Source organism: Dromaius novaehollandiae, chromosome 1 (assembly GCF_036370855.1).
Source record: "Dromaius novaehollandiae isolate bDroNov1 chromosome 1, bDroNov1.hap1, whole genome shotgun sequence".
NCBI classification, from domain to species: Eukaryota; Metazoa; Chordata; class Aves; order Casuariiformes; family Dromaiidae; genus Dromaius; species Dromaius novaehollandiae.
Window position 1 is genome coordinate 112,155,166 of NC_088098.1, and position 24,293 is coordinate 112,179,458.

The following is a 24,293-nucleotide window of genomic DNA, read 5'->3' on the forward strand; positions in this document are numbered from 1 at the left end:
TGCTCCACCACTAATATGCAGTTTAGGATTCCTTCCAAAGTCCACTGAGGGAACTTTGCTGTCTCATTCTTCTGTTGTCAGGCTACCTGAAAGAAGATAAGAAAGAGTATCAGTACCGCTCTTTGGAAGCAATTAGATTTGCCTTTTGATATCCCCCCAGACATATTAAACCTATCTACCTGTTTCCATTTTATTTTTGCTTATCATATTTCCCAACTATAAATATATGTATTCCATGATTACTTACATAATAACAGCTGTTGTACTTATCCTTCTCCTCCCACTTTATTCTCATTTCAGGTCACAGAATGGTTGCCTTTCTGATTTCATGCTTTATTCCATCATGAGAACCACAGGAGCTGACTGCAGTTACTGCTGCTGTTGCACCCTTATAGCAGTGCTCACCTGAGACTCGTCTGAGAACGGACCATGTTACCATGTCTTCTGAACATTTTCCTCCTAAAAATCAATTAGTTTTTTGCTAACTTTCAGATCTTAAGCTCTATTACGAGTTGAATGACGGATGACACTTCCATCTAGTTAGAGACGATTAAATATTCTACCCTTAAGCAAATCTCTGTGTTGACATTCTTAGTACAATGCAAGTGTTTTTGTGACCTTTAAAGCTCTGGATAGACCACAACCCTGTTACTGCAGTTGAGATAAGCTGGAAGAAAACTCATGTCTGTGTCTCAGTTTGAACATGCGATTCAGAGAACTGCCTTTGGAATGTGCTTCCTTTGGCAGTTTATCAGAACTCAAGTCTAGTGACCTTCAGATAAAAAAATCAAATGCTAAACATTTCAAAAAAAAAAAAAAAAGTAAAAGAAAAAGCTATGCCTACTTTCTGTTCTGATCTTTGCAATTCATCTCTCAACTACCATAGCAATAGCAGATATTAATAATAAATACAAAGGGCCTCCTCCCTTTGGATTATTTCTTTTGCATGTCTTTAAAAATTGAATTTGTTTCACAGCTGAATGTAACACAAGATGTTTTAATTTCTCTATAAAAGGTACATAATTCATTTTCTCAGTAGCTTTGTGGTTTTTTTCCAATGGCTGAATATGTTAATGGCTGAATATGTTTATACTCTTATTTTCCCACTAGGAGAGTAGCACACATACTTTAACATGTTGTATTTTTAGTGCCATTCAGAATGTGTTTCTTAAATAGTACTAGAGAGGACACTGTTCTTGGATTCCATATTCTCCTGAAAAGAAAAAGGGAATTAGGTTAGTGAATACTACATGCTAATAATAATTAAGAGACCAAATTACTTGATTGCTTCTGTGAATTTTGCCAATTTCATTAGTATTCTTCACTCAAAGTTTACTTTCTTGACCATTTAAACTCTACCAACAAGCAAAGTTTAAACATCACAGAAAAGAAATGTGAAGCCTTCATAACAATGCTTATAGTAAATATTTGTAACATGCACTCCTGAAGATATATCAAAAGCAGATAATGCCACATAAGCCTTAGGACCCAAAGGAGCTGTTATTCAACTGTTATACTGGCAACAGTTTGTACACATGGAACGTTTTAATGCTATTGAAGAAAATCAGAGTCCTTTAAAAGCAGCAAATCTATCATCTCCTTCATAGAAAAGTAGAAGGATGACAAAGGAGGGTTACTTCTGTCCTTGCAGTTTTGGAAAACTCTAAGGATACAGCACATTTAGAGCAATAAGATCCTGAAGTTCTTATACAGTCAAGTCACCTCTTGCCTTTGATAATGGTCCCTCAAAACCTACTTCAGCTTCCTCTGAGTCAGTGGAAAACCTTCTAGTGATTTCAAGAGAATTGGATGAGCTTTTAAATGTAGTTAACCAGCTGCACAATTAACAGCCAGAAAAGCATATTCTATAAATTATTTTGCTATTTAGGGATACATTTAGCATGTCCTAGCAATATCAATTAACTGGGAGAAGAATGACTCATCTAAGCCTTCTCCAAATCCATTAAGTCAATATGTGACTCACTTTCTGTGGTATGAAAAATGATCTGTTCATCTAAATTCACTCTGGATTTTTATCAGATCATCCAAACTGTATTTTTATCAGATCATCCAAACTGTATTAAATTGAACTGCAATGGAGGCAAAAAGTTGTGGCCAGAAAGCACCAGTCACAGTAGAAAAATAACAGGCTAATCAGTCATCAGCTGTAGCCTTTGACCTGCTGTTTGGCAGAGGATGCCTTGGCTCTGAGCAGTGCAGGAGCTTCGGGAGGGTGTCAGCTTGTGCAGCACTGCTGTTGGAGACAGAGAGGCTCATCCTCACAGCCAGACCCTGTAGTCCCCTTCTACACCCAGAGCAAACTCTTTTCTGTCTTGCAGTGAGGGGCTCACAGGCTGCTCACAAATTTTCAGAAGCAACCTCCTTGTGCTGCCTTCAGGGAAAATGTCTTTGCTGTGCATAAGAGTCAGGAGACATGCAGATGTCTTCCCCCTTGCCTTTTAGACTGATGAAGAACAGTAGACACAGATGTTCATCTCAGGTCATGGGACTTGTGGGAATGAGTATAAGAAAGCGAGTGGTCAAGGAGAATGAATTCCCTGCAACAAGGTTTTGAAAGGGATCAAACATGCCTGGACACACTGGAGGCAGATTTTTATCAGGTGCCTTAGGAAGTGATTTTTCATGGCTGGTCCAACCAAACCAGTTGCTTAAAAACTGAAGTCAGGTTCAAATTATTGAGTGCATCAGTAACCTAATATTGTTTCTAAACATGTGAAGGTACTGTTTTGTTGGTCATCTGAGAAGTGATCCTCAAAGCAGTAGGTATAAAAATCCTAAAAATCATTGAAACGAGTCTATAAGGTGTGTGTTTATCTAAACAAATTAAATACACAGACCGTATAATTGTTTCAATGAAGTTTTCATGGGGCGCACTTGCAATATTTTCCAAAAAGTTTGCTGTGGCAATTGCTATGGAAACTCAGTTTAGTTAACTTTTTCCCTGAAACGATAAAGATACTTATGCTTAAAATCATCCATTAAGGACTATGATAAGTTCATATGAGAATACTAACCAGTTGTTGCTTTCTCACAAACCCTTTGTAATTCTAGCTTATTTCAAAAAACATTTCTTCTTTGGTCCAAGTAGAGATATCATGTCACAGGAAAAAAGTGTCATAAATACTCTCATTTACTTTAATAGTTCTCACTTCCACAAGACTTTCTTATGCTTTTATAATCTTCTTTTCACTCTGTAGAAGCTTTATCTATTGTGATCATTTGGGTCCAGCATTCTGTGTCAGCCACAGTCTTCTCACAGATTTCTTAGAGAACTTTATCTTTTCTATTTGCAGTGGCAGAAGTACATTTTAGTCTTTACATCTGTAATTGTGTGATCTTATGGAAGAGTCTTTTTTTTCTTTTTTTTTCCCTCCTGATCTTTATATTGAGCAGACCAGTAGTCCAGGCCCAAGCTACTTGGCCTAGTTCTCAGAGGCTGCTCTTGCCGGACAATGTTGTGTACGTTTTGCTGGCTCCCCAGACTTACAGCACCTGTCAGTAAAGGAGATGAGAAGAGACTCAGAAGAACAACAGTCTGAACAATCAAAGAAAACAAAGGTTGGATTTTGCTTTGTTCTCTTTTATTAGCTTTTGGAAATAAATAAGATCTTAGGAAAGGAACATGCCTGGATCACAGGAAATAGGGGAAGTAAGAACCCTGAGGGGACCCTTCCTGCTACTGCCTCCCTTTCCTTCCCACATTACAAACAGTAGTTTGTCCAACCTGTTGAGAAAATCTTCAGTGACAGAGATTTTAAGCTCTTTCCAAGCAAAAATGCAGTGCTTTATTATCTATATCTTTATAAAGATTTTTCTGATGTCTAATCTAAGTCTTCCTTGCTGTAAGTTATTCTTATAAATATGAAGAAACAACTATTTACTTCCTCTTTGAAGCAACCTTTGCATATTTGAAAATAGGTATAAAGCTTCCTCTCATTTTTTTTTCCTGTTAACAAAGCAATTCCATTGCAATCTTTGTTTGTAAATAGTATCCTTGTTGGTTTTCTCTGAATTCTGTCCAACTGATCCACCTTTCCTTAACATTTGGAATACAAAAGCCTATAATATTTTAGTCTACTCCAACTCTACTTCAAAAATATGCTCTCAGATCCTACCAATTCAAAATAAAGTAGCAACCATACACATTTACATATCTGATAGCCTATGCTGCTTTTTATTGTCCCAGTTTCCTTTTTTGTAGCAGCATAAGATTGCTGATGACCAATAGCAACTCCAAGTCCTTAGTTTCTCTCCTGAGAAACCTAGGTGTTTTTTCATACTTCCATTCTATTTTCTTTTCTTTTAGACAACTTCTTCAGTTTGTCCAGGTCCTCTTGAATTCTCATCCTGATCCCCAACAGGCTTTGCAGTGCCTGTGTTCTTGTGTGCTCAGAGGTCCTTTAACAAGCAGGTAACTTGAGATCAAGATCTTTCCACCTTGGTACAGAAAGTACCATTCTCTCAAAATACCACAGACTGCACTGAATTTGAGGCTGTACTTTGTATAATATGAAGATGAGGAATTTTTTTGTATTTCTGCAGAGCAATTCTCAGCCCATCTGTCTAGCAGCAGCAGCATTATTTTGAGTCTGACCATTAGCTGATCTTTGACAACATATGGTCCTGTATGCAGTTCACCTCTGTCAGACATAAATTTTTGTGTGTTCATATGCTGTATATATATGTGTGTGTATTAATATGTATATTGTTGCTCCTCAGCTATGCCAGGCATTGGATGTTCCCAATTCTCTCATTAAAGCACCATAGAAGCCTGCAGTGTAGCATTTTTCTGGTAGCCAGAACAAGGCTACCACTTCCTTTCCTGGCAAGCAGACAAATATGAATGTGAGCCACAAGTTGGTCTGTTAACATTTCTGTGAAAAAAAAACTTCAGCTGCTGTAAAACAGATTCTGTTTGTAAACAGAACTTGCTCCTGTTTGGATGCAGATTGCTTCTTATACATCCACTCTTCCCCTTTTTTCATGGTTTTTTTCATTAGCAAAGAACTACAAGCAATGAAATTCATAACCTAGTTAAGCAATGTTTAAATGTCAGTCTTTCCGTATGCACTATATTTTTCCTTACACAATACAAATCCTGATCAGAGCAAAGTCAGTACTGTACCAGATTTCTTTTTTAGCTTATGATAAATTCAGTGAATAATGCATCAAAATAAAGCTAAATAATAGTGTTTCACTTCCTTTAAAATATCCAGTCCATATATTTACTAAAAGAATTACACTAGCTGTTGAAGGATGAATATCAGTGACATTATAATCTTACCTGCACTGCCAGGATTAAAGTTCTGTCTATGTTTCCATTCTGAATCAGCTTCAGAATTAAAACAAAACTTTCAGGCTTAAATGGAGAACACTCTCTTCACTTGACTCTTTCTCATCAAAAATATAAATCTAAAGTGCTTTCACTTTGGAAAATACAGGGTAAAAATAATCTCTAACTTTTATTCAAAATGTATTGGAGAAAGGCATGCTTAATATTTCCAAAAGAAATTAAAGAAATCTTGTGAAGTTAAATCTCTGGGGGATTTTTTAGCCTGGTTGACATGATTGCTGCAGGTAAATCTATGCTGAGCACATAAAGACCTACGCTCCCCTCTTCCCCTTATTATTCCTTTTTTTTTAATCACCCTTGTTTCCAAGGTGGTGTTTTCAAGATTTCTGGAAACTAACATAAAGCATTTTTTGAATCTATTGTAATAATTAAATAAAAGGAGATAAAAGCTGCTTGGAGAAATGTCTACAGCAAGGACATTTGAAACCATCTGGAAGAAAAATGTGGTGCTGTGCTTAGATTATGGAGATTTTAATTGTCCTGAAGCAAAATCAGAACTCAGTTTCTGTGATTAGTGTTTGTTCTGCCCCCTTGTGGTTATGAAGTCCAGTAGGGCATACGTATAATTGTCCTATATAATTTAAACATTTGTAACTGTTTCCAAAGCAAGCTTTATCACATAGTTCAAGTGATGCCCTTCTCCCAGAATCTGAGTAGGCCAAGAATAGCAGGGGGGGGGAAATCTGATAGGTAGGAGTCTTCATATATGAGTAATATGTAGATGAATGGTTATAATTCAAAGTATTTTCCCAAAAGGTTATGTTTTTAGGTTACAAGAAGTAGTCAGGAAACTTTAAACATATGCGGTAATCACTCAGAAAGTAATGCTGATGGAAACAGGATAGAATTAAAGAGCAGTCTCAACTTTAAGCATAGTTTTTTCACTGTGGTTTTACTGATACGATTCAGTAGGAGGGCTGCTTTTCTTTCCCGTAAGATAAAGCTAATTACCTTCTGGCTGAATTCACCCAAAGTCAAAATTCATGTTGTGATTTTATTATGTTTTTAAGAGTGCACCTACAAATGCCCAGTTTTTATTTATATAGATAAATATATGTTACTTAATATTTGTGGAAAGTTCCAAAGTTAATTTATCTGAGATTATTTTAGCTAGCAGGTCAGATTTTCAAATCAGGAGATAAAGTAGTAAACCAAGTATGTGACTCGTCTGTCAATTATGAGTTAATGTCATTTAAATGCTATGAATTAGCTATTCTTAAAGAGAAATTTTCTTAGCCATTTCCTATTTCTGCTAAACAGAGAAGATAAGGTAATATTGCTACTTAATTTATCTTCAAATATTCACTAGAAAATGATTGTATATATTAAAAGATTTTATTTTTCTAGGGTAATCACTTATCAATCATTTCCAGTTCACTGAACCTCTCATTAAATGGTATTATTACAACTGTAGTTGAAACAACGAAGCAAATACTTTGATTAGTCTTCAATATTTCCTAAATCTCATCCCCAAAATCAACATTTTGTTTCAATATAGGTTAGAAAGAATTGTACAGCTCAAGGTTTGGTCCCTTTTTTTGTATGGGGTTGTAAGACTACTAGTAAACTATGTAAAAGGAATTTCAATATATATGGAATGTTCAGCCAAGCTTTCTCACACATACCTATATATAATATATATACATCATGTATGTATAAAATTAAACTCCATATGATTGAATTTTTGGTATGATTCAAAAATCTTTATACATTTTCTAAGTGAAATCTCGTCCTGACCTGCACAACCATAGAAGGCTGTGTAGCAACTGAACCATGCAAAGTGTTAGATGGATAGGTATCAAATCCTAGCTCATTACCTGACTCGGCTAAAACACTGTTACGGAGTCCGCGCAGGCTATTCTGTTTTCAGCTTCATTTCTAATAGAAATAGGACCTCTAGGATCAAACTCCATCTCTGGCATGCCCCTCACCCCAGGTTATGAACCTGTTGGCTTAATCCAGCCACAGCTGTCAGGAGGGAGAGGTTTCAAAGACAGTTGTCTGTGAAAATAGGCAGCCTGACAAAGGAGAGATTTCTTTTGGTATCATAATTGTATGAAAAGTTGTAACATGATCTAACATGGTTACCCAGTTATCACACTGGAGAGTCAAAGTCTTGTTCGGTATGGACAAAGAAGTGAGATGCTGAGCTTTAATCACAGGATACTCCTGAGACCCTGAACAGAGAATAGACCTCTTCAGGGTTCTTATTCTGGAAACGAGTGCATGTGGGGATTGAATCTGTGAAAAGACAGGGCCTTGGAGACAACTTACAACTTTGAGAGGCACCAAGGATTTGGGCAGCCTTAGAAATATCCCTCTGTCTTCTGCTAATAATTTTAACACACTCTCTGATGTCAGTGAACTTTTATAAAGATTAGTAGCAAGCTAGCACAGTAAACACAACTTGAAGAGTGACAAGTTCACCTTCAATAACTTTTATTAGCCCAAACACTAACAAAGCATTTTGCATAATATTAAAGAGAGTCTGCTACTAATGGAAACAGTCCTCATATTGCCACCGAAGTGCTCTGTGGGAGACTATAAAGTATATGCAGCAATAACAGAAATATTAGTCTATTCCAGTTAAATAGTTAATCATTTAGGAAATGTGAATCTGTTGGAAACAAGACCTCAACAGTTCTTTATCTCATTGAATGATTGTAACTTCATATCCATCATCTGCACCTCAGATACTTCATGGCTGTTAAAATAGCATTCCTTGAAATAACTCTACAGATAAATCACATCCTCGGATGACTCGCAAAGAATCTGAAGTAGAGGGATTAGAGACTTTCAGGAAGTAGTGGGGTCTAGAGAAATATGCTTTTGTGTTACACAAATGCATTCGTAATAAGAACTGCTGCTGAATTTGTGGCTTCTTTTGGAGTAACTTACAAGTTCTACATATTAAAATATAATACTTTCTCATCTTTCCCACAGAAAGTGATTTGAGGTGATTAAGGTTTCATAGCCACAGCAACTATTAGGCAGTTGTGAGCCTTATGAAGCATCTATACAGCTTTCATCTTTATAAGCTGCTCGTCTGCCCACCATGCATCCTAACTGTGCCAGGCTTTTTACAGAGCATTTAGTTATTTGTACAGTTTTATATTCATCTTATCTAATGCATTTCTAATGAACTCTTCACTGTGAAATTGGTGCATTCTTGAATATGAAAAGAATAAATCCTCAGAATCCTTGCCTGCTTTTCAGACTAAACTGAGATCATGTGCCATTAAACATTTGTATTCATGAATATTTAAGCATATTTGTTCTTATATTGATTTTTGTACAATGCCTTTGGGTGCTCCCTAGAAGGACTCCCTGTGCAAACCTAAGCGAGTGAGTGACTGATGGGGAGGGAGGGTCTGAAAAGTCCATAAATATGTATTTACATAAGTAAAGGATATAGTCAGTGTGTTAACATTTCATTTCCTTGCTCTGCTTGCAATCCATGTCAAAATCTTAATGTTAAACAAGTACTAGGGTTCTTGTCTTTTTTCATGTTCTGGAAGAGTCTCATCTGTTCATAAAGATATCTATGTTTTACACTGCATAAAGTACATATTTTTATTACTATTTTAAATCCACTCCTTCCAGTCTATGAGGTTTTTTGTTGTTTCAGGGGGATTTTTTTGAATCATTCATATTCTAATTTCATCATAGTAAAGCTTGTAAGATATTTTAATAAACGTCTGTATGATAGCAAATACTGTAAATTCGCTACATGCTTGGCTAGAGTTGGGCGGAGGGACTGCACATTCCACCCTAGTAGTGAGGTAAAGTTTACACCGATACAGTGATATCCTTATAGACTTTATATTCACTGTTTCATCACTATAGGAGTAGTTGAGTAGGTTCCTTTTCTTCTTGAAAAGTTTTGGTGAAATATACAGTATTATTTATAGATGTGAGGCCACAAGATAGTCTAGGGCCTGTGTGCTGTATGTGTCTTCTAAGTGAACTAATTTATTGGCATTTTGTTTCCTTTGGTTAACATGGCCTCTGTTGATGTGCTGGGTGGATTCAACAAAACATTTTAACAGATGGTAAAATGGAGGGTTGCCCTCTGGTGTCGCTATATGCGACAAGTGCTTAGCTGCATCTCAGCAACATATAACAGATGCTCTAGAAACAGCTGGCAAGAAAGAATTAGCATAACAAAGAGACTTTGCAATGCTACACAGCACTTCCTTGATTAGTAGCGGCCACAGGCATGCAGCGTAGAGATGATGGTATGTATTTAAGCACAGCATTCCAAAGTCTATATCCTCTGCAGCATAAGGTCAGATGGGACTCAAAAGAAGATAGCTTTACCAGCTCCATTGCTTTGATAATAGAAGTGATGGATTATTTTTAGAAGGCGGAACCATCAGCTCTGTCACCAGCTACCATATACAGCCTCCTTCCAGGTAGCATACCAAAAAAGCTCTGAATTTAACTACATCTGTAAAGGTCTTCTGTGCCAGTTTATGGATCAGGAACTGCTTGCTTTTTCCTCCTGGGGAGAAAGATAATATACTTTACTATTGAAAGAAAACATGAAGTATTTTGGAAAATATGGAATTGTTTATTTTTACATCTTGCCTGTATTGATATCACTGAATGTTTATCCTTTACTGCTCAAAAAAGAGACAAAGTGAATCAAAGTCAGATTTATAGTCTAAACACTGAGGACACCTGTTTAAGTGTTGTTGCTACAATAAGCCATTGAAAAACGTCACATGAGCTTTTCTACAAGCAGTAGGAAATCACTCCGTGCAAGTTATTTGACTGTGAACGGTGTTAAGCAAAGACTATCTTCTTTTCCGAGTACTTTCAGACCTTCCTTATGCAGCGCCTTTGAAATCCAGTTGTTTTGTAACTAAGGTTTTAACAAGCAGTCTCATTTACTGCACCTTCTATTGAAGAAGTGTCACTTCTTGACACTTGATTGAATTTTTCAGGGCTACTTCTGTATCAATGTTTATCAACGTATCTGCTGGTATAACTGTAGAGAAGCTCAGACTTTCTTAGCCAGCCATGAGAATCATATCCCTTGCTCTAAAATGGCAATTTCTGAGCTATATTTGGAATGATCTATATTTGTAATATTGCGTTGCACTATCCAATTCATGCTGCCCCTAAAAGACTGAGCAAGAGTCACAATTTATAACTTATTTTCAGACTGAGCTGGGACACCTGGATGAACGTCTAGTTCAACTCCTGTTGAATTGGGATGATCTCAAAGTATGAGGCTGCCCAGTGCACAGCAACTAAAGCATCTGATGATTATATATTTTTTATCCTATCTGCAGCTCAGATAAAAATGGTCCTTATCTCCTTAGGTGCACATTATTGCTACCATTTGCTTAATGAAATTTCATTACAGAATGATACTTTTACATAATTCCTCTTATTTCTTTCCCTCTCTTTTTTGATTCTCTCATTATTATGCATTGCCCTTATTCAGACCATAAATACGTTACCATTTACAAAAGTGCAAATGCATTCTTATTTCAAACTTTCACTGTTTTTACTGTAAATATAATGGCCCAGGAAAGCTGGGAAGAGTGTTTCTTGGGCACTATATGAAGCACTAAATCTAATGGGTATAGGCTGTCATCAACTCATGTTAGTGAATGCACTTAACTATATACATACAAACTGACTCGATGCATGAATATTTGCAGAGTCAGGGCCTTATATTTCTTGTGGATGTGGTTCTTGTGGACGTAGGATTCGGAAACTCTACTCATTAGTTCGCTGACAGCTTGAAATGTTCGCTTTTCATAATGTATTTTAAAAACCATTAAAAACAACGTGTTGTAAGCAGCAGTCTAGGAAGTACTTCTGCTTTGGCAGGCAGGCTAGCAGCATAACCTAGTAGGGTTTCTTCACTGGTAATTTCTTCGATTCAGTTAACTGTGATAATATGTGACTAATTATGTAATTTTAACCTGATTAAACCTGTAAACACTCCTTTCTCAAAGAGCTTATGTGCTCATGTACTCTCTGACAAATTAAACAGGCTATGAACCAACTACTTAAGTAAAATCTATCCTCGTATCTCTTGTTCAAAAATGTCATCAGAATTTCTTGAAGTAAGTCAAAATTTTATACACAAACATCAGGTTCTGAAAAGCAGGCCACTTTTTTTCTAATGTTTGTAGAGTTTTACTTACAGGAGAGGTATTGATTCCATGAAGGAAAAAAAAAAAAACATTTTATGGGCTAGATATTGGCACATGCCAAACTCTAATGCAATATGTCATAATCTACAGAACTGACTAGTTTGATTCATGCTCAGGATATCAAATTTGTCAGCATGCAAATGCTAAATGGTTTAACAGTTAAAACTTGTTGGAAAGCAAAGGTGCTTGCTGGAGAATCAATTGTAAATGAACTGCATCTGAGATGGATCTAGATGGATTCTATCATTCACAAAACTCCTGTCTTCCAGAAGGAATACCTGCAGTTGCATCCTGTTGGCTGGCTGACATCCAGCCATAGCTCTCTTATGATTCTAAGAAACAGATACTGAATGAAGTGCTTTAAAGCTCATGCTATTTTCTTTAGAATCCGCACTATAAGATAGCTTTAATTTAGGTTAAAAAGTGATGAGAGTTGAAATCCAGATATGCCATTGTTTGTAGGAAAGTAAGTTCACTAAAGCTGGAAAGATTGTATTTGGATATTAGTTGGATATTAGTTTATAACTAACTTGGTTTGGTCGATTATTTGTTGTTGAATATTGCTTAAAACTCTTTTTAGTCTTACCCTTTGATAAAAGGATACTTTTTGTCTGAATATCATTTGAAATATTTTGAAATTCTTCAAATGTAATTTATGTATAAGATTTATATTCAAAAGTTAATTTATGAATTCTATTTTACAAGATAATTTTAAGCAAATTTATGTTCATTCTAACTTTGGCTTACTTTAACACACATGTGATATCCATTAGGAAGAAATAAGTGATGATATAAAAATTTCAAGAGCTTTCACAGAATATTTTTTGAGGTGGATTTATTGTGATTGTCAGTATTGAACCTTTTAAATACAGAATCACAGAACTGTCAAGACTGGGAGGCAGCTCTGGAGATCTAGACCATCCACCCTGCCCAGAGTGGGGTAACCTACAGAAGGTTGCTGAGGGCCATGTCCAGGAGGGCTTTGAAAGCTCCAGAGATGGAGAATCCACAACCTCTCTGGGCAACCTCTTTCAGTGTTTGACCACCCACGGAGTAAAAAAGCTCCTCCTCGTGTTTAAGCGGAATTTCTTCTGTTGCAGTTTGTACCCACTGCCTCTTGTCCTGTCACTGGGCATGACTGAGAAAAGTTTGGATCCATCTTCTTTACTCCCCCTGTCAGGTATTGATACACATAGATCAGATTCCCCCGAGCCTTCTCTTCTCCAAGCCAGACAGTCCCAGCTCTTGCAGCCTCTCCTCATATGAGAGATGCTCCAGTCCCGTAGTCATCTTTGTGGCTCTTCACTGGACTCACTCAAGCAGATCCACTTGTTTCATCTCTCGGTGAGCCTAGGACTAGATGCATCACTCCTGATGTGGTCTCACTATTGCTGAGAAGAGGTCAAGGATCACGTCCCTTCACCTGCTGGCAATGCTCTGCCTAATGCAACCCAAGATGCTGTTGGCCTTCTTTGCTGCAAGGGCACACTGCTACCACACGGGTAACTTGGGAGCCCAACACCAGGACCCCATGTCCTTCTCCGCAGAACTGCCCTCCACCTGGTCAGCCCACAGCTCGTACTGGTGCATGGGGTTATATCCACCTTCCCAGGTGCAGGACTCGGCATTTCCCTTTGCTGAATTTTATGACACTCCTGTTGGCCCGTCTCTCCAGCCTCTTGAGGTCCCTCTGAAAAGCAGCACTACAATCTTGTATATCAGCCACTCCTCCCAATGTTGTATCATCTGTGAACTTGCTGAGGGTGCACTCTTGTCCCACTGTCCAAGTCATTAATGAAGATGTTAAACACTATTGGTTTCAGTATTGACCCCTAGGGCACACCGCTAAGGACTGGCCTCCAGCTGCACTTTGTGCTGCTGATCACAACCCTCTGAACCCAGCAGTTCAGCCGGTTTTCAGCCCATCTCGCTGACCACTTACTTATACCATAGCTCATCAGCTAGTCTGTGAGGATGGTACAGGAGACACTATGAGGATGGTACAGGAGACACTATCAAAAGCCTTACTAACATCAAGCTACACAACATCCACTGCTCTCCCCTCATCTACCAAGCCATTTATTTCAGCACAGAAAGCCATTAGGTTGCTTAAGCATGACTTCCCTCCTACCTTCTTGTCCTTCACATGTCGAGAAACAGTATCCAGTTCTCCATCACCTTCCCAGGGATCGAAGCAAAGGCTGACCAGGCTGTATGTCCCTGGATCCTCCTGCTGGCTCTTCCTGAAGATAGGGGTGATGTTTGCTTTTTTCCAGTCCTCAAGAATCTCCTCTGATCACCATGACCTCTTACAGACAGGCAAGAGCAGCCTTTCTGTGACATCCCTCAGCACTTCTGGGTGCATCCCATCGGGGCCTAGGGACTTGGCCATGCCCAGGTTGTTTATAACTTCCTTAATCTGATTGTCCTCCACCAAGGGCAAGTATTCCTTGCTCCAGACCTTCCCCCAGGTATCAGGCATTCCTGAAGGCAAATCAGTAAAGACCTAGGTGAAGAAGGTATTGGGTGCCTTGGCCTTTTCCATGTCCTTTGTCACCAGGTCGCCTGCACCATTCAGCAGCTGGCCCACATTTTCCCTAGTCTTCCTTTTGCTGCTGATGTGCCTCTGGAAGCCCTTCAGGTGGGCCTTCACGTCCCTCCCCAGATTCAACTCCAGGTGGGCTTTGGCTTTCCTAACCCCAACCCTGCACACTTGGATGGGTCTCTATATTCCTTCTGGGTCACCTATCCCTGCTTCCATGTCCTGTACATTTTGTTTTTATGCGTGGCTCCTGTTCATCCATGTAGGGTTCCTGCCACCTCTGCTTGACATCCTTCATGTGGGAATGAACCAATTTTGCGCTTGGAGGAGGTGATCCTGGAAACTCAACCATCTCTTCTGGACCCCTCCTCTCCAGAGCCATATCCCATGGGGTTCTTCCCAGCAGGTCCCATTTGCTATTTGCCTTGTTCCCTCTTCTCAGGATCCTGAACTCTGCCACCTCATAGTTGTTGCAGCCAAGGCTGCCCCTGACCTTCAACTTCCCAACCAGTCCTTCCTTGTTTTTAAGTATGGAGCCCAGCAGAACATCTCCCCTCATCAGCTTCTTGATCACTTGTTTCAGGAAGTTACCACTCATATACTCCAGAAACCTCCTGGATTGCTCTTGCCCTGCTGTGGTGCCCTTCCAACAAGTATTGGGATGGCTCAAGTCCTTCTTGAGGACCAGGGCCTGCAAACATGAGGCTTCTTCCAGCTGCCTGAAGAAAGCCCCATCTACTTCCTCCTGATCCATAGCAGACAGTCACCACGTTACCTGTGTAGGTCAGCCCTCAAATCCTGACCCAGAAGCTCTCAGCTGGCTCATCACCCATCCTTGCAGAGCTCCATGCATTCCTGCTGCTGTCACGTGCAAAGGGCAACTCCCCCTCTTTGCCATCTTGGCCTGTCCTTCCTAAAGAGCCTGTATCCATCCACAGCAGCACTGCAGTTGTTTGAGCTATCCCACCACATCTGTGTGATCCCAATGAGATTATAGCTCTACAACTGCATGCAGACATCCAGTTCCTTCTGTTTGTTCCCTGATGTGTGATAGGGCACAGGCACTTCATATGGGCACCCAGTTGTGTTGATTTCCCCAAAAAGGTAGGAGAGCATCCCCTGTCATGCTGTCCCCCTGGCACTTCCTTATTTGTGTGCATACGCTCGGGGCGGGCCCTCTTCTGACCTTTTTTTGTTTTCAAGGTCTCATCTGTCCCTATCACCTTGCACCCTCTGTTTTCCAACCCCACCTACAGCTTTCTCATTTGATTGTGGCTGCTCATCTCCCTTCCTGGTCATTTCTGGTTTAACAGTGCAATCCTTCGCCACTTCCTCCTCGGTGGGAGGCCCCGGGCAGCCCTGCAACCCCAAGCCTAGGCAGCTGCATCTGCCCATGGAAGCTCGGTCTCAGTCAAGGCCTCCCATGTGCTGGGAGTAGTTGCTGCTCCAGCGGGTGCTGGGGACGGTGCCCTGCAGCGCGACACCACCGGTGCTGAGCACAGGAATGCGGCCCTCAGCAGAGTGTCTGGCCCTCTGTGTGCCCTGCTGTGCAAGCGGCTGCATCTGTTGACTGCCTCTGTTTAATTCTTTCAAATACAATGCATTTTAAAGAAATGTACAGCTTGCTGTAGTATAAAAAAATGACTTCAAGTGTTAGCTCTTTCATGCAAAAAGTAAAAGAGGTCAGTAATTTACTTCCTTATACTAGTTCAGACTACCTTGGATACTAAGAATCTCAGTCATGATACTATAAGGGTTTAGGAATATGACTTCACTACCACCTTTTGCTATATTTTCATTCCATTTCTCCACTAACATCTTTAACTAGAAATATTTCAATATCAGCAGTAGACACAGGTCAGGACCTGGTATTTTTTCTGTGGCAATGCAATGACAGAAAGGGATTCTGAGGGTGTCTCGTTAAGCTAAAAAGTAAAACAAAACCAAAAGTAAAGTAAAAGTAGAGCAAAATCCAGCCTAACTTCCAAGTCCCTCACAGATTTGGATGCATATCCAACTTACATATCCAATTGCTGGGGAAAAAAATTTTTTGTTTATTGAATGGACCAATTTGCCAAAATTATGTCTTATTCCAAAAATTGCTAATGAAGAAAAACAAAATAAAAAATAGAATGCCTTAAAAGGGTGCTCACTATCCCTCTTCATATGACAGCACTTGAATCTTATAATGCACTGCCATTATACTTCTACAACTAAAAATGAAAATAATCTCACCACAGAAAACTCTATGAAGTCAGCTTATTGTGGACAAGAGAAGAATACGCTAAATGAGTAGATTCTCCACCCTTTCATCTCTTCTTTCCACCTATACAAATAAATACAATCTTGCCATGATCACTCATTATCACTGGTCTGGAAAATACTTACTTGCTGTCTTTAATATTTGCAAGGTAACAGTAACCTGCAATAATGGTTAACTTATTTTTTTGACTTACCAAAATGTCCAATATGGTTTAAAACAGAATACTGTCTTTGTTAAAAGGTTTTTATATTGTTCATCTGCTAACTTCCCATAAAATAACTATTCCTTGTCCCAAAATAAATTGGCTTTATTTAACAATTTATTTTAACATTTAGACACTAACTCTTGATCTCAGTCTATACACGTTGTATAATGAAAGAAATTACTTTCTTTTCAGTACTAGAAAAAGTATGATTCCACAACCATTGTAAACTTGATGGAAGGTGATAATTTTTTTCCCAAAAACTGGGATCTAAAGATTTCTTTTAATAGTTATCTCTGGCTTCTTGTTTGTGAATTATAACATTCCAGTGACTTTTTTTTTGACTACTTCTGGGCCAAATATGCATTTTAATTGCATTTTAGCTGGTTTACTATTTTGGCTATTTTAACTATGATTGCAGTCCTCCTCTGCAAGTATTTTCATTCCTGTCTTTCACTGCTGTCATTTTGTTTCCTCTTTATATTTTGTGACTAAATAGCATATCTTTCTCTTCCTAAGCAAAGGTAATGAATAGAGCTGGACCTAATTACAATGTTTGCTGTGTTGCACTTGTCACATCCATCCATTTCTGCCTGTTTCTTCTCACTCATGGTATTCCTCAAGACAGTTCTTTATACTTTTAAGCTGCACATATCTCCTGCAATACTAGCTGACCTTGTGGAAAGTAGTCTTTTGTGTGGTCATGTAATAAAAGATTCCTTTTTTTTTCTTAAGGATGTAAATTCTGTCCAAAATTTCTTTGACAAATCCTGTGTATTATTTGCTCAATAGAACTGTTACATTTGTCACCATGGTCATTTGTGACACTATGCTGATAATCCTTAAACAATGTCACCGTAAGTTATTCTCTATTTTATCCTTCCTCAGTATTTTCTTACTTGTTTTATTTAACTCCACATTTGGATGGATTATTTTTTAATTATTATTTCTAATCTCCCCTAAAATTTGTATGATAAATATGCACAACAGCAATGGCTCTCTAGTCCTCAGATTGTTTTTCCTCTAACTGGAGGGGAAGAGGACAGTATGTCTGCAGGTGGTTCCCACTACCTCATTTGTTTCTTTTTTTCCCCCTATTTTAAAATGAGTCATGTGAATTTTAGTGCCTTTCTTAGTTACATTTATTTCAAACTTACCATTTTTCTCATGTAAGGCTGGACTCCTTCAGTTCCTTCCTTTTTTCTGATCTGGTATAAATATTTCCCTGTTGTTAGCTCTCTCTTCAGCCCTTTTTCGTCCTTTAAGAATACTGAAGTAACAAATTCACATAAGTGGTCTGCAGCAACTGTCACCTCTACCAATAAATTATCACTGCTACCTCTTAAAGGGTTACGCACTGCAAGAGACTGTCCTTCTCCGTAATATTTCTGCAGTAATATTATTTCAGTCTTGGCTTGAACTTTCCTTAAAATTGTTTTTGCATGCTTCTAGCCTCATTCTATAAACTTCCCATTCTTTTCTATGCTTGAAGTGTTTTATGTTTCACACTTTATTCTTTTCATATTGTAATAATGCCATTACACTTTACTAATACTTTTACACAAAGACTTTGTATGCTTTATAATAATTAATGAGTTAAGCCCTCGGTACATAGTAAGAAATAATGTCTATTACTTCTGTATTACTAAAAGGAAACTGAGGCACTGGAGTAAGCCAGCTGACTTCTTGGGGTTAAATATTAAGTCTCAAACAGAGCTGGAAGAAATGTAGATCTGCTTATCCCACAAACAAGGTATTTCTATAATTATTATTTCCATAATTATTATTTCCTGTTCATTCACTGGCAGTAGTCTGTATGATATACGATTTTCCATTTAACCTTGCAAATCTACCAGAAAAGAGAGATAACACTATTTTAAAAGCTCTTTCAAACTCTTTGAATTGTTGCTTTTCACATATTCAGCATAACAGTGCCTCTAGTATAAGTTACTCTTCCATGTATATGTAGTGTTTGCATATTTTGTATCCTTTCAGAACTCATCTTTCTGTGCATGTGTTATGTCTCAGTTTTTAATTACATGATGATAACTACATTTCAAGGTTTTAATGCAGGCATATACAATACTGTCAGATTGACACGTTTTAGTTACTCTGTAAATTGTTTGGTTTGATGGTGTCTCTAACATTTCTGAGTGGAGACCATCTTACTAAAACATTAATACAACTGAAGCTTTTACGCTAATGTGCATGTCTGAGCCTTGCTGTAATACATATTTTTGCAACTATCTTTTTATATTGCTGTGTTCAGTGTTTCATTATGCTATGCTGTGCTTTTTACATTGTGTCTTACAGCAAATTTTCATCACTACCCTGCTCTCTTTATTGTCAGATACTGAGCAATGGAGATTTTACCCAATATGTAGTTTTTCCCAAGATCCTCCCAATCTCTGCATGCTTTCACAAATGCCAGTTTTATCCAATTATAAGAACTGATTCTATTTTCTGCCAATTCAGTAATGTCTTTGGAGAGTCATACTTCCATGCTCTTAATGTAGTCAATGCCTGTCCCTGCCTCAAAAATAGTGCAGGGAGTAAACATGAAGCACTGCATTGTGCAAATCTGAACTGGCCTCAGAAATCCTTTTTTTAAAATTTATTTACCTGAGAAAACTGCCCTTCACTTTTGGCAAGGAATATTGCTCTCTCAAAATTGTTTTAAAGTGTTTCCTTTGGAGAAGCAGGGGTGAGGAAAAGGAAAGGAAAAAAACTTAGGTCATTGCTTGTGTAAGCTCTTCTCACAGCCAAGGCCTCACTGTGCCACACAATGAGATTAAAAACATAACAAAGTAGCAGTCCCTGGCCCAAGATGTTTGCGATTCGTAGGTATTTTAATAAGGCTTGATTTTGTCATCCCTGTGGATGAGACTTTTACCTTGCTCCATGAAGAGTCTAATCATAACCCATGTGAGTACAACTCTACTTCAGGATGAATCAGAACAGCAAAATGTAACTCTTAACTCTCTCATCTTCAAAGTCCTTCTGAAAAGATGACAAGGGAAGGAGAAGAAGCAAATGCTATCTTCAAGAGATATCTAGTCTTAGCTGCTTGTCAAACTGAATAATCTTCTCCAACTCTTAATTGAATAGCTGGATTTAGCTGCAGTAACACAGACTGATGTCTTCTCTCTATCATTATGGCATCGCCACTTCAGCTCCTCAGCTGTAGATGTATGTGGAGGATGTGAATTGCACACAGACGATACATGTTAGTATATTAGCATTACAGTAAAGGCTTAAGCCTACGTAACCACATTAAAACTTAAAAGTGAAGGCCACAGAAATGGGGAGAAACAGAAATTGCAGCACTTCCTCATCATATTCCCCTCCTACACCAGCTTGCAATATTCCCCTATGCTTGAAAGGCATATTGTAATAAACTACCTGCTATGTGGCCATAGGTTAAATACAATATCCTATAGTACAGAAAAAGAAATATAAAAGATAAAAGACCTTATTAATCTTTAATCACGTCCATTCTCAAGAAGTCAATACTTCTTCCAGATTATGGAGTCCTCCTCTTGTTCACTAAGCCTCTCAATAGCTTTCCTAAAGATAACACAGCAGTTCAAACCCAGGGAAGGGCTAATCCACAGCTATGTTTGTATGCTAGTATAGAGTTTATACAGTAAGAACACATCTGATTGCTACCTCTTCTGCAGAAAATAGATCAAGTTTTCTTCTTGTGCATAAGCCTGTTCCTTAGGCCAGATTCATGAGACAGACCAGGGGAAGATGTTCCCCAAGGCCACGTGGGGCAGGTAACTTTCCCATCCTGACAAACTTTTCACACAGAGCTCTCACTCTTGAATTGTGAACAGTTTTTTGCAGCATGCCTCTTTGAGGCTGGCTCTTTATATTTGACAAATTCAAATAGCATTAAAGGTACTGTAAACTGACTGGAGGTGCAGTTGGCTGCTTATTTTCCTATTCTTCCCTTCCAGCTGGCTTGTATTAGTGTCTCCCCTGTTCTGGTCATCTTTCCTCGGACTAAAACGAAATGCAACATCTTTATGTGCATCCTTGATCAAAATTGTTCATGAAAAACACCTACCCTCTTCCTTTTAGTGAGAGTGCTTCTTCCTTTTAGTGAGAGTGCCTCAGTCTCGATAAGAACATTTGATTTGCATTCTTCCCTTTGAGACTGAGAATGAAAGCAGGCAGGAAATACTTTGTGATTAGATGACTGATTCTAAAGCCAACTACTACCTCCCTATGCTAATGCTACAAGACAATACAATGCAATAAGTTGTGGGCTAAACAGAAGGGGAGGAGAAAGTGATGCTCAAATTTTGAACTTTTTTACATGTGTGACGTGAACTTTAAAGAGAAAGTGTCTAAAAATCTGAAGAACTAATTGCAGGCTTTTCTTAGCGCATATCCCCCTACCGTGCTCCTGAAGCTTCTGTACAATTACTCCACTATACTCCATTTTATACATTAAATTGCGAAGTCAATGTACATCACTTTCTAAACTATAGGACTAATTCACTCTCCTCCTGAATCTGAGGAAGGCTTGCCAGGTAAGCATAAATCACCTTGGACCTCAAAGTCCAACGTTACTTGTCATAGATGATTCTGGCAGCAGCCCACGTGTCATAACAGTCTCAGAGCTGTTCTCGTTTGTGGCCTAGTTTGCAGGGCCCAGTGGGGGAACTGAGGTGCAATATCATTGCACCCGAATAGCAACTCTGCTGAAGCAGGGGGAAAGCCTGCTGTAGGTGGTTTTTTTTCAAATTCATCGCTGGCTGAAGAAGGCCTCTCCCTCTAAATCACCTCATTGCTTCCAGAATCCAGTTCGTGTACAAACAGGAAGAACATTGACATAAACATATTCTCCCTTATATATGTACATACAGAAACACAGAAACATGTATTTAGGTATCATTTTTAAATACAGATCTACACACACAGTCACATGCAAGCATACGGGGGCACAAATCTCTGCATATTCCTGTCTGCCTAGATAGATCAATGGTGAATAGATATAGGATTGAAACGCAGAGGAACAGCTGTGTTCTAGAGGTGCATATTTTGTAAAGACAATTTTTCAGTAACAGAGGGAATAGGCTAATATAGCTTGTTTCTAACTCAGTGTTAAAAATTGTGTTTGCCTAATGAAATGCTGATATGCTACTTAAAATGAATCATTCTGTCCTCTAACAGCTAAACAGGAAAGAATATCTAAACATATCTTGTCTTTTCTTTCTCTCACTATTCTACCCACTTCTTCTCAAACCAACTACAATTCAGATTTTTACTGCCAAGAAGAAATTAAAGAAAATGCAATCTTCATGGAGTGCAGTTTCTCTTTCAAACAGTCAGTAAACACTTAGCTGCTTTCAATATTTTCATGCCTTTGGCAACCACCTGTTCTGTTTGAGTATTACAGCCTAAGACAATTCTAAGAAATAAACATTCAGCACAGAGTTCACGGAATTCAATACATCATTCCTATAACTGATAATTGAAGAGTGCCCTTAAAGCATGATGCGAAAACTCTGTGTGACAGAAAAGAGTATTTCACCAACAGACTAGGTGACTTCCTCGAAAATGACCCCAACAGTCACAGAACCATTTTTCTTATTCAGACATTACAGATCAAACATCTTGCAGCATCTTTTTTTCCTCCTTCTCACCCCCCGGAAGCTGGGACTTGATTCTATGTGTTGTTTTGCATTTTATTAGTCTCCTGGATTAAACGAATGTTTACAGTAGTAGAGATGATAGTCACATGTACTGGTAGAAAGAGTTAACTTCTGTTACGGGGCACTTGGCTCTTGCCAAGCAGGCTAGATGCCAACAGAAGAATTCATCTTTAATGGACTGTTTTATGTTTTCCTCTTGTTTCTTTAATTTCAGAGAATAAAAATTGCTCTTGCAGATACAGCCACAATCTCTGGGCTGGTAGTTGAAGAAAAAAGACCGCTTTCATTCATTTCATATAGCATTCTTCAGCAGAAAGAAAGTACTGTACAAATTAAAGGTCACCATGCACATCCAGAATTCTCCCAAACAGTTCCATGTACAATTGTGTATTTTTTTTTTAATTTGAAACTTTGTCTTTTTATTTAAAATCAATTAATATTCTGGAACTGAGATGAGCACTGACTTAAACAAATCTCTGGAGGTTAAAGGGCCATTTACCGATTCAGACCCAAGCACTAGAATCACTGACAGTGTGCTATATTCTCATCAGTGGTGGGTACTCTGTCCTTTTTGTTGCCTGAAACAAAATGGAGAATTCCAACTCTTCAGTATGCTAATTTGAAGATTTTTGGCCAGTGTATAATTTTTTGTAGGTATAAGATCTCTAATTAATATTATTAATTGAAATAAACTTTAATTTTTATTTCATTTTTATAACTGCTCTATTGAAACATTTTTAGTCAAAAAAATTTGTAAGCAATGTAAAACATTTGCTTCTAAGTTAATTTTCCCCTTTTTCTTTAGTTTGTCAGCTATAGAAATCTTTTCTCTCCTTTAAAGAAGCAAAATATTGCCTGGCTAAGACTTAGCTGCATTTTGAAAAAGTTGTATTCCTTTTGTATAGTTGAAAAAGCAGTTTTTTGCAATTCTAGCCCTTTGTACCAGTGGAGAACTCATTCATAAAGGTACCAACTATTGATCACAAAAGAAGTTATAGTTTCAGAATAATAACAAGAATCAAAATCATACAGATGAAGGCAGAAATCAAGTTTAGGACTTAAAATTACGGGAAAATCATAAATATAAACAGATTGATGATAATCGACCATTACCTCAAATACATCAGTTTTGATCTTGTTGAAGTTACTGTCAAAATAGTTTGATTTCTTAAGAATTCTTCTTTGTGGATGTGAATGTGGATGTGAATGCACTGAGGTCTCTGCTTTTCAGCATCTAAGTGTCCATTTGTCCTTCCAGCGCAATATATGACATCATAAACATAACAGACTGTCTGACTTTATGATGTTTGAAATTGGGGACACTTGGTCTGTATTCTAGCCTATATTGCAACAGTGAAAGGACAGAGGGGGGAATTTCTTCTTTGGCCAGAATTTTGGAGTGCTTTCATCTTCTTTCTTCCAGATGAGAGCTCCCCTAAATTCCCTTTAAATAATCAATCTTATATCCCTTACAGCCTTGTAAGAAGTAAATAATCTTAGGTCTTACAGTCTCCATGAGATTTGATATGGTTTAGCTCTATTTTATTAATAAGCATACCTTTGATTTCCCACAGACCAATTTTAAATGCAGATATTTAAGACAAGAGGAAGTGAGATTGTCCTTGAATTGCTTACTATATGTACACTGTGGACATTAAAGATAGTGTGTGATACCAGTCAGCTATATTTAGTAGAATTAGATATACGCAAATTCCAAATGAATAAAGGAAATACTTCCTTACACAATTTTGTCATACTCATCATCATAAAACTTTGTTAAAGCTGGAAATGCAGAGATTTCTAAAGTGAATTAAGCTTTCATGTGAACAAGAGTATCTGCAATTATCAGCTATTACTTTTGGGAAGTATTAGGCTTACACCAGGCTACCTATTTCTGATTTGGAGCTATTGTTGGTTGGAGTGGATAGCTTGAGCTATCCACTGTAGTTGGTCACTGATGGATAAATAATAGGGAATTAAATGGACAGTATTTGTATTCTACTGTGGCAATTCCTATGTTCCTACATCAGACAATGTTTTTAGATTTTTCTAAACTCACTTCTGTTAAAA